This window comes from Loxodonta africana, unplaced genomic scaffold (genome assembly GCF_030014295.1).
Source record: "Loxodonta africana isolate mLoxAfr1 unplaced genomic scaffold, mLoxAfr1.hap2 scaffold_85, whole genome shotgun sequence".
In the NCBI taxonomy this organism is placed as follows: Eukaryota; Metazoa; Chordata; class Mammalia; order Proboscidea; family Elephantidae; genus Loxodonta; species Loxodonta africana.
Window position 1 is genome coordinate 525,850 of NW_026975592.1, and position 14,664 is coordinate 540,513.

The 14,664-nt window shown below is 36.2% G+C and overlaps 1 pseudogene; it reads right to left on the reverse strand.

The window, feature by feature from the left end:
- Window positions 1-514: 514 nt before the first annotated feature.
- On the reverse strand, window positions 515-6,336 carry LOC135230183 (olfactory receptor 4A47-like; annotated as a pseudogene).
- Window positions 6,337-14,664: the final 8,328 nt, after the last annotated feature.

The window sequence follows — 14,664 nt, forward strand, 5'->3', positions numbered from 1 at the left end:
GTATTTCTTCCATCCTTTTTTTAGGCTCCCTGCATCACTGCAAAAAACCATTAGCTACAATTCCTGGTGGCTTAAAATGAGCTTTTTCTCAAATATGTATATATATGTGTATATATATATATATTTCTTAAACAGATTTTTAATTCCACTTTGTGACTCAGCCTGTAATCCAAATCACAACTGAAAACATTAGCAAGCTATTCATATAAGACATTGCATATCAATTAATCCTCCAAAATTACATCTCATTGAACCAAGCCAAAAATTTTTCCATAACCAAAATCCAAATCCATCACCATCAAGTCAATTTCAAGCTACTTGAATAGCTTGCTAATGTTTTCATGGCAATCCCATGAGTGCTATGAAGAAGAAGTGACACATAGCATTTTATTGGTTTGTCTTTGGCTGTAATCTTTATAGAAACAGATCACAAGGCCTTTCTTCCCCAATGCCCATGGAGGGGCCGGAACTGCCAACCGTTAGGTTAGTAGTCAAGCACAAACTCCTTGCATCACCCAGGAATGGAATAGAGATGTATGGGCAGTTATATACAGATCTGTGTCTGGTTGGATACAGGCTTATGTATGGTTGAATACAGTTCCTTGTAAGGCCATATAAAGAACTATGTGTGGTTGAACATAGGCCATTTGTGATCAGACACATGCCAGAAGTATGGTAAGATATAGCATCATGTATAAATGGATACAAACCTGTGTATAGTCAAATAGTCATATGGGTACTCAGATACAGACCTATATGTGGTCAGAAACGGATCTAATATGGCCTGGTGCAGATGAAAGTGTGTGATTTGACCCAGACCCATGAGTGACTGGATACAGATATGTGTGTGTATTGAATACAGACCTATGCATCATCTATATGTAGCCAGGTACAGAAGATCTGCATGTCGTTGTATACGAACCCACGTGTCTAAGATACACACACTTGTGTGATCAGATAAAGGCCCATATGGGGTAGAATACAACATGGTGTTATAACATAAAGACCCATATGATTAAGTGGAGACATTTGTATGGCTGGAGATACACCAGTGTCTTAGGCTGGGTTCTTCAGATAAACAAAACCAGTAAAGCATATAAATATATATATAGACATTTATATCAAGGAAATAGCTTACATGGTTGTAGAGGATGGAAAACCCCAAGTCCATGGGTCAGGCTTCTCCCGAGACATGTAGCCAAGATTGGCAGGTTGGAGAGCAGGGCTCTTGTTCACAGGCTGTGAAGATCAAGGAATCCCAAAGATAGGCAGGCAAGACCTCGGGTAAGCTGCTAGCTCAAGTCCCAAGAAGAGGAGATCGGTTGAACAGGAGCCAGCTGCAGGATCCAGAATGAGCCAAAACCCACAAGCCTTGCCAGGACATCCACTTATAGTCAATGCAGGCCACACACACAAGGAAGTTCGCTTTCAACTGACTGGCTACTCAGAGCAGATCCCATCATAGAGTGATCACATAATATTAAATGTCATCATGGGAGTGATCACACCATCATACAACTAGCAAATCCCTGAGGATCGTGGCCAACAGAGTTGACATACAACAGTAACCATTACAACCAGTATGTGGTCAAATAGAAATCTTTGTACAGAAAAATACACCCTTGTTTGTGGCAAGACACCCACCAAATCAAACCCATTACCATTGAGTCAATTCTGATTCATAGCAACAGTATAGGACAGAGCAGAACTTCTCCATAGGATCTCCAAGGCTATAAATCTTTATGGAAGCAGACTGTCACATCTTGCTTCCATGGAGTGTCTAGTGGGTTTGAACTACCAATCTCTCAGTTAGAAGTTGAGCACTCAAGGAAAAGACGTGAGACAGAAACAATACGGTCAGCATCTTTCTTGAAAATGAAATCATGCAAAATAATCCAGTGAAAAGTTCCAGGCTATATATGTATATATATATATGAAAGGCAGGGTTTAAGTCCCTATTAGAAGACCATGATGTACTATAAGCAAGAAGATGAAATATTGAAAAATAACAAATCCATCAGCAGATATCTGGAACTTTTCACTGGATTATTTATGAAAAACTTTTCACTGGATTATCTGGAACTTTTCACTGGATTATTTATGAAAAACTTTTCACTGGATTATTTATGAAAATATAACACCAAAGAAAGCTGCTCTGCTTGAGGAGACAAAATGATTTCCCAATTGGGAAAAAAGTAAGATTTAGTCATTTTTCTGTCTACTTGCTTTTTTCTTCTGGATTGCTTTTATGTATTTAGCAAACATGATTAATTTAGAACTCTGAAACATCCTTTCTTGTAAACCTTAACATGCTAAGCAACATAAGCAAAGCTACAGAAATAAAATATCTTACAAACATAAAAATATGTACTTCTAATGTTGACATGAGCTATCTCCATATGGGGTGCTATGAATCATATTTTCTTGTCTTATTTTGAATTGTATTATTCTGAAATCTGCAGTGAAAACTATTCATTGTGAAAAAGGATTAGATTTATTTAAGAAAGAGACATTAGAAAATCTTCCATCAACTAAAATAAATTTCTGGTATTAAAAGTAGCATAAGTCATAACATAGATATAAATCTATAGACTCGACAACTATTCTACACCAAAAAAGAACATACATTTTCCTATGAAATGAAAATCTTATGAATATATTTTGAATAAAATGTATCATTGGAAATAACCAAATGAATATTTTTCATCATGCACATATTATTTAATGTGAGGAATTATTTACCCAAATTAAAAAATTACACACAGTTTTTTAGAATCAATTCAATGGCAATGGATTTGAATTTTTGTTGTGTTGTTGTTGTTGTTTTGTTTTGTATTGTTTTGTTTTTCTGGAAGGAACAATTCTTTATTGAAAGTAGGTGATACATTTGCCTCTCGCTTCATATTCTTCTTCTGGTCCAAAGCTTCTTCATTGCATTTTTCATCTCTGCATTTCTCAAAGTATAGATTAAGGGGTTCAAACATAGGGGTGAAAACAGTGTAAAACACCGCCAAAAATTTATCAACAGGTAGGGTGAAAGGAGGTCTCACATACAAGAAAATACAAGGGACAAAAAACAGGACTACCACAGTGATGTGGGAACCACAGGTAGATAAAGCTTTGTGCCTCCCTTCCTGACTAAGGTTCTTCAGGGAGTGAAGAATGACTCCATAGGAGAAGAGTAACAGCATAAAAATGACCACACTTATTGTGCCATCATTGGCAATCACAGTGAAACCAATGACATAGGTGTCAATGCAGGCAAGTTTCAATAAAGGGTACATGTCACAGAAGATGTGGTCAATGACATTGGGGCCACAGAAGGGAAGGTTGTAAACAAAGAGAAGATGAGCAACAGCATGCACAAAACCTCCAAAATAAGCCACCAGCAGCAGCAGGACACATACCCGTTGGTTCATGATGGTCGTATAATGCAGGGGTTTGCAGATAGCCACGTAGCGGTCATAAGCCATGACCACCAGAAGTAAAATCTCAGCACCACCAAATATATAAAAAGCTGAGTCATGCAAGCTTGAAACGAAATGAATTTCTTCTCATAGAGTAAGTTTGTAATCATATTTGGGGTAACCGTAGTAGAATAAACAGCATCCATAAATGATAAGTAGCCAAGAAAGAAGTACATAGGGGCATCCAGGGTAGGGCTGATCACCATAGTCAAGACAATAAGTAAGTTACCCACAATTGTCACAATGTAGATCAGCAAAAATGCAACAAATAATATTTTCTGACCCTGAAGACTCCGAGTGAGCCCCAAGAGAACGAACTCAGTCACATTGCTCCTTTGCTCCATAAGATCTCCTGTGTTTCCTTATTTCAGAGTTCAGAAAAAAGTTACCTGTAAATATAATGACTAGTGACATTTTGAAGTCTCCAGATAATTCATTTAATCATTAAACAAGTTGACATTATGATTTATTATGTTTCAGCACTGTACAATATTCTAAGAATACATGGCTGATCAAACATGGTCCATAACCTCAGTGAACTTATCGAATGATGAGAGGCAAACAAGTAATTAGAAACACACGGGAAAAGAGCAGATTATGAAATAAATGGGGTAACCACATTAACTTGCCATCTGGGAGAAATAAAATTATATGTATTTATATATATATACGTATGATTAGTATTACATACAAAAAATTATAAATAGGAAGTTTTAAAGTAAAAATAAAGGAAGATTTACTTAATATTCACTTTCATATTAATAAATGAGATTATTTTCTACATTCTAGGAATGGCAAAATCTTTTTAACTAATAGCTTACATCCCCAAAGGACATATTTCAAAATTTCAAAAATTGGTACTGATAAGATACAGTTGCACAATAAAGACATAAGCACAAGACTACATATACTATTATAAAAAAGTAAATATACGAATATGAGAAAAACATGGAAAGATACATTTTTTTCTTGGAAACAGGTAACTTTTTTGCTGGTGATGAAATATTCAGGAATGAAAAAGATGAGAGATTCCAAGGAAAAAAGAAGACCATGTACATGCACAAACACACCCCCCAGAAAAAACTATCGTAAATATCATCAATATTACTCAACACTGAGACCTCTTAAAATAATTCTATTAATGATATCCAGTTATTCTTGATACCTCTATTGATATTTACTTCAATACCTGACGTCATAATTCTGCTGGACCTCCTCTTCACAATACATGGATTTTCTGTTTCTGTGGCCAAACCCTCTGTGTGTGCACTAGATCCCATCCTCTTTGTCCCTGTTCCTCTTGTAGTTGTCTCCTCCAATTCCTACATTAACAATTTTCCTCTCTGTATTTACACAGTATAGTATCATCATTGTTTAAATAATTTATCCTTCGACTCATCCTTTTCAAGCAAGCAACTCAATTCTACGTTCTTTATGAAAACACCTTCCCCTTGCTAAACCTAATGATCCCTACCAGTCCTTTTCTTACCCAACCGATCACTCCTATGAATTGAAGTAATAACCTGCTTTTATAAGCATTATCTTAGGTCCTTGAAGGTCACTCATTCAAGGTTTACAGATTTACGTCATTCTCTAATTATTAACAGATTAACAAACAATGATCCTATAGACACTTATTAAGTCTCTGTCCATTAGAATATCCCACAAATTTTTACCCTTGAAATTTGTTTCTAAGAATACTGATGTTAGAGAAGGTGAATGTACTCTAAATCTTTGTACTTTGAAATATTCCCAAAAAACCATCATAGAATTAAGTCAATCTCCACATATTTTATCAATCACAAAGAATTTCTAACATGGCTGATTATCAGAGTCACTTAGGAGAACTTTTTTAAAAGAGCTTGACTTTCCAAATCATACTACCGATGTATCCTTCCATAATATAAACCCTTCTGAAGACTCACGTATAAAAACACTCCCTGGGTTACCTGCATAATGAAACAGTCATTCAGTTCAAGTTCTGGATTGTGGTGCCTTCTCACTTGTCCTAAAAGATAACAGCTTCATACACTGATGCCATCTCTGTGGACACACACAGTAAGATAGTACACACACCAGCACCAGACCTGGAAATGTTTCTCTGTGACCAGTTCTTTCTATGCTTCCGGAAGTCTGTCTCATCTTAGTTCTTCAGAAAATTGGTACCTTTTCAATAGATGAGATTTTTATTACAAATGTAAAAATGTCCTCTAACAAAAAGGAGTCTGAATATTGATTATAAACAAAGACAGCCAAAAACACCATTGCTGGCATAATTCATCCTAAAACAAACAAATGTTAAATAAGCAGTATGAGGTTAAAAATAAAAAGTAAATTTTGTGGGAAAGAGAACTGTGAATTGTTTAGAGAAATATTTTGCAGTGGGTGGTTTAGAACTGAAATAGCTTGTTACCTGATTTTGATTCTCAGTCCTTTATACCGGCCTGACTTCATACAGCATAGTTGAGCTATGGTTTGCCTGAAAGATGAAAAATAATTTCATGTTCATATTTTGTTATGCTTTGAGTCCATCATTTCAATTCCTGAAAAACCCAGTCCTGTAACTACTCATATAAACAAGTACTCTCTGTGGTAAGGGTAACAGTCTTTGGACACTTATTTGCATTTCGAACTATAATCAATACTGTTGAGTCATTGAATTGGTGCATCTCAATGTGTGACTTTTCTATAATTAAACTCATTGGGACCTTAATCACAATTCTGAGAGTAGGTTCTGCATCTCCAGAGATGCTACAGAATAGTCACCCACATGGAACAGGACTGACAGGACCAGGTCCTTAGAGGAGGAAAATAACAAATGTATAATCCAGGGTCAACTCACCCAAAGGAAAGAGTCCATGTTGGGAAGAGTTTGAATATGTAAAAACTCTCTTGTTTAAATCATGATATTCAAAATAGGCAACAATGTTGGGCGTGTAAGTTTAAGTTATACCTTGGTAGATTCACTCCAAGAACACCAAGAAAGTTGATTTCAGAAAAAGTCATTTAAAACTTGATTCAAATGCATATAAAGCAGGGTTCTCCCCTACTATGGATTGAATTGTGCTGCCCACAAAGATATGTTGGAGCCTGAATGCTATGCTTGTGAATGTGACTCTATAAACAGGGTCTATGAAGATGTTATCAGTAAGGTTAACATGAGGGTATACTCCAGTGGGGTGAGTCCCACAGGTGTTCTTACAAAAGAGAAGATTCCCAGAGACAGAGAGAGAGATGAAGGATTACATGTGATGCTGCAGTAGCAACCCATGAATTCCTGGAGCTACTAGATGTTAGGAGATATGAGTAGAACAGATCTCCGTCAAAGCCTCAGAAGGAATCAACACAGCTGACACCCTAATGTTGGGCCTCAGCCTCCAGAAACTCTGAGACAATGAATTTTTGTTGATTGAAACAACCCACTTTGTAGAATTTTGTTATGGTAGCATGCGATAAGAGTCTTGAGTTTGTCCGAGAAAGAATTTAAAACAGTCAAATTGGTAATATCGGTGATGAACAAGAAATATATACATACATATAAAATTTGAAGGAATGGCTTGAAAATCTATGCATTCTAAGTCCTTACCATACAGCCCTTTTTGAGGAAAATATTACCAACTGTTTCCTTCTACACAAAGTGCCGAGAAACTGTGTTCTTGCAGGGGGAGGAAATTCCATCACTTGGAAATATGCTTAAAGAGAAGGAAGTATAGTGGAAATTATAGAACTCTGGTTGCCTTCACTGTATTTTCTCCCCGCTTCGCCTAAGTATTTTATATTTACAGGGAAATCAAAAGTCCCAGAATTTAAAAATTACATTTCCCAGCAACCTTTGAAAATTAAGACGGATGGTCTATAAGATACTAGTTATGTAATTAATTGAGACATGCAGGAAATGAGATGATTTAACTTAAAGCCAAACTCCCTTTTGCCCTTCGCCCTTGATGCTTTTCTAGATCTCAGATAAATTGTCCAAAGCTTCAAAGGTCGCCCTGTGACCATGATCATATCGTAAGAATGGAAGTCAATGATATCTGAGGTGTGAGTTCTTCTGCTCTGGTCTTTTTTTCAAGATGGCTTAGGCTATTTGGGGCCCTCAGCAATTTCATATTATTTGAAGATTGATTTTTCCATTTCTGTAAAGAAGGCTGTTGGAATTATGAGGGAGATTTCCTTGAATTTAAAAATTTCTTTGGGTAATATTGATATCTTGACAATATTGAGTCTTCCAATCCATGAACATTAAATGTCCTTCCATTTATTTAGGTCATCTTTAATTTCTTTTAGTACTGTTTATCAGCTTTCTGTGTATGAGTCTTTCACTTCCTTGGCTAAAATTATTCCTAGGAATTTTATTCCTTTAGATGCTGTCTTGCTTATCTAGCGCTGCTATAACAGAAATACAACAAGTGGATGACTTTAATAAAAAGAATTTTCTTATCTCACAGTCCAATAGGCTAGAAGTTCAAATTTAGGGCACCGGCTCCAAGGGAAGGCTTTCTGTCTCTGTCAGCTCTGGAGGAAGGTCCTTGTGATGCATCAGTATTCCCTTTGTCTGGGAGCATCTTAGCCCAGGAATTCTGGGTCCAAAGGATATGCTCTGCTCCTAGCACTGCTTTCTTGGCAGTATGATGTCCGTCTATCTCTCTTCTTGCCTCTCATTTATATCTCAGAAAAGATTGGTTTAAGATACTACGTCATGTTATAGATCTCATCAATATAACTGCCATTAATCCATCTTATTACATCATAATGATAAGATTTATAACACACAGGGAAATCGCATAAAATGGTGGACAATCACACAATACTGAGACTCATGGCCCAGCTAAGTTGACAGATATTTTTGGGGGTCACAATTCAATCCATGACAGATGTTACTGTAAAGGGGATTTTTTTTTTCTTAATTTCATTTTTCACTACTGTTATAAAACACAAGAATTTTGCCCTGAGATAATCTTTAAATCTTAAACCAAAAATATTCCCTGAAGTCTTCTTTGAACCAAAAAAGAGATTATTTTAATCAGTAAATTACCTCTGCTTTGAGTGTTGTACTCTTTTAAAGAATTGTCTATGTGATACCTAATTTATAACCAGCAACTCAAACCATTGGATGGGAAACTTAGGCAGCAGTCAGTTTAACGTAATTGTTGTGGAATAATGTGGACAACAATAACTATGGAGAATGGTTGCACACTTTCATTCAAATGTATGTGGAGAAAGTGTTGAACTAGTGTACCTTGGCTCTGTATACTTTCACCAAAAAATTCTTTTTTTAATGAAATAACATTAAATAACAAGAGGTAATAATTGCTGAGCACAAGAAATCAGTGTCCATAAGATTTTGGGGCCAACTTCAGTCAACTTATCCTATATTTCTCTTATAAGACAAAAAAATCAAAGCTCTACCTTGTTAATGTCACAGTTTTTTAAAATCTTTGATACTACAGTCCAAAACCATCTTAATTACATTTTAGAATGTCTGCTGAAGGATTCTACAGCATATTCCAGTTCTCCCTAATGTTCCTCAGTTTTGACAGCAATGAAATTTGTTATATACATTGTAACAATTCTTGGATAATTCCCTGTCTAATAAATCCTAATCGCTAATGGCAAAACATTACATGAGTGGGTCTAGTTATCACCAAAAACACCTAGCTTAAAATTTTTAAACATTTCATACAATTGCATTAGCCAATGCTCATAAGAGTGCGATAAAATTAACAACGTCCTATATTTCTTTCTGAAGAACATTATAGAAATAAATATTTTTAGCTTGGATTATAATTATACATACAAATTTCATTTTGGAATTAATAGGAAATATATTCACTACAACTTATACTGAAATAAAATATGTATATAATCATCTCTTAACATTAAATCTGATTATAAAACTTAGAAACACAAATACCTGTAATTACACTAACAGAAGAAATTACACTCTGCAGAATAAAATGCTGGGTAATTACCATCTGAATCTAAAATTTATATTAAGCCATAAGACAAATATAGGAAGGTGGTACGAGAAGGAAAAGAAAATCTGTGCCTATTCTACTTATCTCAAAGTGCTCACGGAACAGTCACCAAAATAGACAATATCCTAGAACACAAATAAGTTGCAATACATTTCAAAGGACTTGTATCATACAGAAATATGTCTGATAATAATAACATTCAACTAGAAAAATTGACAGAAAAAGAACTAAACACTCCTCAATTATTTACAAATTAAACAAAATGGTTCTAAATAAGCTTTGATCAAGAAGAAATCACAATGGAAATAAGAAATATTTTGAACCATAAGATAATAAAAACAAAACAGTAAAATTTATTGGATGCAGATAAGATAGTACTTAGAAGAAATGTATAACTTTAAAATGAAGTCTTAGAAAATAAGAAAGATTAAAGGAAATGAACTGGCTTCCATCTCAAAAAATCAGAAAGGAAAAAGCAAAATAAACCCAGAGAATATTGTACAATGAAAACAGTAAATATAAAACATAAATCATGGACTCAGAAATTAATTCAAAAATAAAATATATAAATCTAAGAGCTCTTTGATGAGAGTAATAAGCCAGATAAACCCTTAGCAAAATGAATTAAAAAAACTATATGAGAAAAAACAAACTATCAGAATTGGTAGTGAAAAAAGCGTCATCTAGGCAGATTTTGTAGATTCTAAAAGGATATTATAAACAAATTTATGCCAATAATTTTGCCAAATGACAAGAAGTGGCCTGTCATGAATTGAACTGTGTCTCCCAAAAATTTGTGTCAGCTTGGCTAGGCCATGATTCCCAGTACTGTGTGATTGTCCACCATTTTGTCATCTGATGTGATTTTCCAATGTGCTGTAAATCCTATCTCCATGATGTTAACGAGGAGGGATTAGTAGCAGTTATGTTAATGAGGCAGGACTCAGTCTATAAGGTTAGGTTGTGTCTTAAGTCAATTTGTTTTGAGATATAACAGAGAGAAGCGAACAGAGAGGCACGGGGATATAATACCAACAAGAAAGAAGCACCAAGAGCATAGCACATCCTTTGGACCATGGATCCATGTGCTCAGAAGCTCCTCAACCAGGGAAATTGTCAACAAGGACCTTCCCCCAGGGCCGACAGAAAGAAAAAGTGTTCCCCTGGATCTGGCACCTTAAATTTGGACTTCTAACCTACTCTACTGTGAGAAAATTAATTTATTTTTGTTAAAGTCATCCACTTCTGATATTTTTGTTGTAGCAGCAGCAGATAACTAAGACTTGGACCAAATCTTTTGAAAAACACAACTTTCTTAACACACACGCACAAAATTAAATATTTGCATAACATTATACCAGTTAAATGAATTGATTCTTTAAATAGGATATTCCCCCTAAAAAATAAAATCCATTCACATATACCTTTATCAATGAATTCCATTTAGCATTTAGGGAAGAAATATTACTAATCTTACACAAATACTTTTGGGTACAGGAGGAAATTAAAACACTTTGAAACTCATTTTATACATCCAGTGTAATCCCTGGGGGGGGGGAGCTCTTGAGCACAGGTGAAACAAAAGCATTACAAGATTTTTAAAAAACGCATCACATAAAGGCAAAATTTCTTAACTATTATTTAGTAATTCAAATACAGCTATGTATTTTAAAAAATTAATACGAAAAAGTAGAAATTATTATAAGAATAAAAGTTGTTTAAAATTTGATACAAATTGATGTAAATCAACTGACTACAGGAAGCATCGTAACCTTCTGCTTGACACTCTTTTGAAAAGTAGTGTCTATTTTAGTTATCTTGCCATCGTTTTTAGGTTGGGTGTGTGGGAAAGACAAAATGTCTCCAGCTCTCATATCTTTAAGTACAGAGAAGCAATAGTTGAGAAGCTGTACAAAACAAACAGCACTCAAAGAGCCTCATCTACAGTACTTACGGATTTAGAAGTTGAAGTCCTGCATGTCAAGCTGATGTCATAGTGGGATAAGATGTTGGTGAAAAGGATGTGTGTACCTTGCACGTTTAGTATGTGTATTATTGTGACCAGAGGCAAAGTGGAACAAAATGTGTTTCTAAAGGTGGACACAACATCTTCCTTGCCACCTTTTTACCCATGTTACATTACCACAACTCAAAGACATAGAGCCAATTTCTTCAAGATTTTCAATCTGAACAAGTCTGTGGTTGCTCTGACCAATAAAATATGACAGAAGTAATATTGGGCCAGTTGTGGGGATAGCACTTACCTACCCTGGCATCTTCTGCCTTCTCCCTCTGAGAACCCTAAGCTGCCATTTTAGAAGTCTAACAAGCTCACTGGAGAGAACGTATCTTCAAATCTCTACATGGAGAGGCAGTGGAGCCCAACAGATCTATCTCTGCCAGGGCACCATTCATATGAATAAAGTCATCTTGAACCCACCGTGAGTCCAGCCCTTAGCAGAATATCAGAGAATGAACTAACTCTATGTCATGTGGAGAAAAATTGCCTAGTCAAGTTCTGCCTAAATTTCTAACCTCAAAAATAAGTTATTATACCAAAATATGTGTTTTTTTTAAGCCACTAAGTTTTAGGATAGTTGCTTATGCATCAGTGCATGACTGGAATAGTAGTGATTCTAAAATGTGTATTAAAATGAAAAGATTCTACAACTAAAATAACCTTGAAAACAAAAGTGGTAGGATAATACTACATCGTTTTAGGATTTACTACATAACAAATGTAACGAATACTCTGTGTTGCTGGTGAAAGATTAGGTAAATAGTTAAAATAGAACACAGATTCTAGATATATATATGCTAACATGTTTCCATTCCATTCAGTAGGGAAGAGAAAGAATTTTGAGGAAGTAGTAAACAACTGATACCCACATTAAAAAATTAATCATGTGACCCAGCCAACATGGCACCCTAGACAGAGGCACCATGCCATCTCTCTGCAGCAAAGACCTGAAAAACAAGATAAAACAGATACAAATACCAATCCTAGAAATCTAACCATTAAATGAAAGGATAAAAAACTAGATTGAATACTGAATGGAAGACAAAATTGAAAGGAAACAGAGAAGAAGACATATGGAGAGGATGTCCCCTGCCCACTAACATGGCACAACATCACCATCTTGAAGCAGAGCCAGCAATGACCACAGACATGGAGTACAGGATGACAACTTCACAGAGATCCCAACAGGGGACAGAGCACCTTGTAACCAGAAAAACATGCTTTCTCAACCCTCACACTTATGCCACATACACGAACTCCCCCACTCCCCTCTGGCCCCTGGTGACCTGCTGTGGCTAGAGTATCCAACACTCTTAGACCCACCTCCACAGTGGATCCACACTGCCCTGCCCCTCCTGCCACTGGACAAGCTGCTGAATGGTGGAAAGTGAACCTGTCTGGCTCTCCCTCCCCTCTGGCAAGGGGCTGTGAACATTTCACACCACTGGACCAACATCACAAGGCAGGCAGTGCCCCCCCAGTCCACCTTCAGCCACCTCGCCAAGCCAGCATACAGCATTGAGGGTTCACCCTGCCTGCTGCTGCCCTGCCCATCCGGACAAGGCAGTGAGACCTACCGTGCAGACAAGTGAGCAAGCAGCAAAGGATGCCCAGGTTGCCCGCACTGACATATCAAAAAAAAAAACAAGCAGGAAGAAACAAGAGAATATACTATCAATAAATAAAGAAAATAATACATTAATGTCTCAGAGACAGCAGACGATATCCATATAAATATATAAAAAACCAGGACAAGATGGCTCCAGCAAGTGACCAAAATAAAAAATCAGATGGCCTTCTGGTAGAAGAAAAGGCAGTGGAACTACCTGATAATTCAAAAGTCTAGTATTTATGGCTCTCCAAGACATAAAGAAAGATATCAAGGAAAACACAAACAAAAACAAGGAAAAAAATATACAAAATTATGAAAAAAAATCAGTGAAACACAAAAAAGCAATAAAAGAAATAAGGGAAATAATAGAAGAAAAAAGAGAAAATAAACGAACTAATAGAAATCATACAAAAACAGCAAATAGAAGTGTAAAATATAAATAAAATTTCAGAAAAGGACAACACAATAGAAGGTATTAGGAGCAAATTTGAAACAAGGAAAGGCAAAATAAGCAAAATTAAAGACAAATTCAAGGATACCACTTTGACAAAAAAATCAGAGACACGAATGAAGAAAATCTAAGACTTATATGGGACACAATCAATAGCGAAAATGTGCATGTCATCAGAGTCCTAGAACAGGAGAAGAAAGAAAAAACGCAGAGAGGATTTAAAAGATATGCTGGGAGAAAACCTCCAAAATTCCATGAAAGAAGAAAAGCTGATCATCTAAGATGCACAGTGAATTCCACATAGGATAGAACCCAAGAGAAAATCACCAAGATATCGTAATCGCACTTGCTAAAATCAAAGATAAAAAAAAAAACCTCTAGACAAACGAAAAGTCATGTACAAAGGGGAAACAATAAGACTAAGCTTTGATTACTTGGCGGAAACTATCCAGGCAAACCATTGCTCTAACTGACAAAAAAAAAAAGAGGAGAGGAAACAAATAATCCAACAAGATGAGGTGGAGGAAAACACAACAGACCTAATCGAAATAAGAAGGATCCTAACAAAATACTCTGAAACCCTAGTGGTGTACTCGTTAAGTACTACGTCTGCTAACCAAAAGTCGGCAGTTCAGATCTACCAGGCACTCCTCAGAAACTCTATGAGACAGTTCTACTCAGTCCTATAGGGTCGCTATGAGTCGGAATTGACTTGACGGCAATGGGTTTATGGGTAAAAAAATACTAAGAAAAATTGTGGTCCGACAAACTTGAGAACCTAGGAGAAATGGACAAATTTCTAGAAACATTGTTGTTGTTAGGTGCCGTCCAGTTGGTCCCGGCTCATAGTGACCCTAGGCACAACAAAACAAAACGCCGCCTGGCCCTGAGCCATACTTACACTCGTTATGCTTGAGCTCATTGTTGCAGCCACTGTGTCAGTCCACCTCATTGAGGGTCTTCCTCTTTTCCGCTGACCCTGTACTCTGCCAAGCATGATGTCCCAGAGACTGATCTCTCCTGACAACATGTCCAAAGTATTTAAGAGGCAGTATCACCATCCTTGCCTCCAAGGAGCATTCTGGCTGTACTTCTTCTAACACAGATTTGTTCATTCTTTTGGCAGTCCATGGTAT